We start from the raw sequence: 3,383 nt of genomic DNA, 5'->3' as shown, positions 1-3,383 counted from the left end.
CTCCAAAGGGTCCAGACGCGACAGAAAGGCGGCGAATCCTCTCAGAGTGGGCAGGGGAGGAGATAGAATATGGGGAGGAGATAGAATATGGGAATGGGGCAGTAGAGGGGTGGGATTTCATGAAATTTCCTGATTCAAGGCTATCATGAAGTAGGCCTCTTTGGGAGCTCGGCCCTCCAGTCGCTGGTGAGGGTAACATCCCACCAGTCTCTGGTGAGGTCCAGTCGCCTCCGCCGACTGCATTGAAAGCCAAAAGCAGAACTAGGCCAGCACTGCGGCCTGGCGTCCAGTGACCCAGCGGTCTGCATATTCCCCAGGGTGGAAGCACTCGGACTTCAGGTTTGAAGGCAATGCGGTCACCACTGCAATAAGAAAAGCAACTAGGGAAAATGGCACCTTCTTCTCCAAACTTTTGAGACACTCTTGCTCTGTCGTCCAGGCTGGAGTGCAGTGGCGCGATCTCGGCTCACTGCGACCTCTGCCTCCCGGGTTCAAGCGATTCTCCTGCCTCGGCCTCCCAAGAAGCTAATTTTTGGCATAGAGAGAGAGAGAGGGAAGGGGGGGGAGAGAGAGATTGATTTTAATGTCTTCAAGCAAAAAGAGACTCTTTCTGCCTGTTGTCCATCTGCTGCCAGGTGAACGTGAAAATCCATCGAGAGGCTTTCTGTGAAAACCGCCTTTATCTCTTTGTCCCTCTTAGGTTAAAATCCGCACTCCAAAACCTTATTGAACAGAAAAATTACAAAAAGCACATATAAGACGTTTCAGTTTTGTAAAGGGTAAAATGAAACTGCCCTTCAAGAAGAATCAGAAGACCGACGAGGGAGAGAGGAGCGATCGTGAAATCTAAGTGGGCTGCCCCCGGGTCTTCCAGGGTTTTGTACTCGGTGGCTTGGCCTGAGTTGATGTGCCCATATTTTCAAACAGCCAAGTGCCCTGAGACACAGCCTTTGCTACGGTAGCTGCTGAAATTTGGAAGTGTGATTAACTATTACTTAAATTGAGTGGGGCAGACTAAGAGACAGCAGCAGTGAAGGATGCCCTTTGGGAGAAAGACGTCGAGGCGCTGAGGCCAAAGGGTCCGTGAGGAAAGAGCCCGCAGCTCGCGCCCCTCGGCCTGCGGAAGGGAGGGCAAGGAGGGTCCTACGGTTCCTGGGAGGACGCGAAGAGCCAAGAGCTCTGACAGCTGGCGCCGGGGAAAAGGCCCCGAGGCGGCGTCCACACTCCTGCGAGGCACGGGGCGCCCGGGGCTCGGACGCTCAAAGCCCGCCGGCTTCTGCAGCTTCTGGGAGCCAAGAGTGTCAGCCGGAAGGATCCCGCACACGGCGCTTAGTTCTGGAACTGGATACCCGGGGGAGGATGCGGGATCCCGAAGCCCGGGTGTGGGTCCCCGTGGTCTTCGTGTTGGGGGTAGGTGCGGAACGCTAAGCCTGGGCCTATTGGGAGCCATAGTCTTCTTGATGGCTGGTGCTTATTGGGCTTTTTTCAGTCGAATTTCAAAATGCAGTTGAATTTCTTACTTTGGAAACGATAATAGAAATGGCTGATCTAAGATTTTCATGATTATGTTTTGCCTTTTCCAGTTTATGTGCAGTTTCTGTAGTATAGTGGTTATCATGTTTGCCTCACATGTGAAAGACCCTTGGCTCGAGACTGGAGGGAAACATGGTTTTTTGGTTTTTCTTTTTGTCCCTAAATTTAGTGAGTTTAATCGAGGTTGGGAAACAAACAGAAAAGTAGTTGAACCTGTGGCTACACTTTAGACCTCCTCAATCTAGACAGATTGTTGACCAGGCTACAGTTTCCACTGATCTGCCAGCAAGAGGCCTGCTTAATATTAGCTTTGGTTCCAGAAATTCCTTAAGATTCTCTTCATTCTCTTCTGTCGCCTGAATTTTCACAGGCTGACACTGAAAGTGGATGACATCTTAGTGCATTTCCTAAGTGTCCCGCTTGGCTTCGCTTTACTCTGATAAGTTGCAGATCTGGCTGATTTGCGAGACAAAAACAAAATATTATTTTAAAAGGTTCTAAATCTGGATCTGGAACTCGTAGAGTCAATAATCTGAAACCACACGAATTATCTACATACAAAAGATTTTGAATGCATACCCCTTCCCCAAATAATCCTCAGAAAACCGGTTAAGTTTTAGCATCTGTGACTCTGAGATGCATATGAGGGCTTTGTAAATTTAGAAGTTGAGAGTAGAAAGTACAGGTTTGTATTTTAGAAGGAGATTTGGGAATAAATATAGCTCTGGTTGATATAGATCATATGTTAAGGTTTGTTGGCCAGAGCTGGTGTGTGTCTTGGGTGTTGGGCAAAGAACAGAGAACAGCCAAAGCTCTGCGAGGTCAATGTGAAGGGTGATTTCCTTGGTGGGCTCAAGTTTATGACGCAGCCTGGACCTAGCTTGGCTTCTCAGCTAGAGAAGAAGCATGATTCCATGTCACAGCTCCTGTCTTTGAAAAAGTCATAATGACTCCCAGACCCAACATGTGGGGAAAACTCTGGATTTGTCTCTTCAGTTGAATGTCTCCATTGAAAATTGAGGAAAGAAATCTCTCTACTATTTGAACTTCATCAAAAGACTAATATGTTAATATTTTGACCGTCAATATTTCCTTAAACTAGTCTACTCCTTTCATAGCTAATACATCAAAGCATATTAACTTAGGAAATGGGATTCTCCCAAACAATGAAACATTGACGGCAAGGGTTCTTAATCTTTTCACATCACATTTCCTTCAAATGCTTTATACATCTTCAAGCAGACAAATAATAGTATTATAATGATTACGAGACTGATCATTACTCTTTTGCCCAAAAAACCAGCGACAAAAGACTAACTTAGTGGACCAACCTTTGTTTCTTCATTATCTCTACCTTGGTTCTGTCCTTTTATTTCCTCTTTCTTCTAATTCTGCTTCTGCTTCTTATTTCCTCCCTGGATTTGAACTTTATTTACCTAAACTACCAGTTAGGTTACCTTCTCAGAACCTCAAAGGCAGCAGTTTGAGATTGACAATGGAAGATTTAAGATTAGAAAAAAGAAACCTGAATGAATTTCTGATGTTTTATTATAGGGGTTTATAATGCAGGTAGAAAGACCTTTTTCAGAGTTAAGAGTTTGATCCACCAAATGAGCTATTTTGATATTTATAACTTTGTCTAGTAAAAGTTTCCTATAAAAACATTTGGTTTGGATGTCTTTGTTAGCTTTCAGTCGACACTTGAAAAAGGCGGTTGGAAGTTTCTAAGTCTTTTTGGATACTCTTTTCTCTTATCCTCCAGGCCACAGCTGTGGAGAGGGATTGGTGGTTCAGTGGTAGAATTCTCGCCTCCCACGCGGGAGACCCGGGTTCAATTCCCGGCCAATGCA

At 45.6% G+C, this 3,383-nt stretch overlaps 1 non-coding gene across 1 annotated transcript; it reads left to right on the top strand.

Annotated features, from left to right (window-relative positions):
• The first annotated feature begins 3,312 nt into the window (after nt 1-3,312).
• TRNAG-CCC (transfer RNA glycine (anticodon CCC)) lies at nt 3,313-3,383 on the top strand. Its single transcript has one exon. It is a non-coding gene; the product is annotated as a tRNA-Gly (tRNA).

The sequence above is a fragment of the Pan troglodytes genome, chromosome 1, assembly GCF_028858775.2.
Source record: "Pan troglodytes isolate AG18354 chromosome 1, NHGRI_mPanTro3-v2.0_pri, whole genome shotgun sequence".
NCBI lineage: Eukaryota > Metazoa > Chordata > Mammalia > Primates > Hominidae > Pan > Pan troglodytes.
The sequence above is the reverse complement of the archived record's forward strand: the minus strand, read 5'-3'. Positions and strand labels throughout refer to the sequence as shown.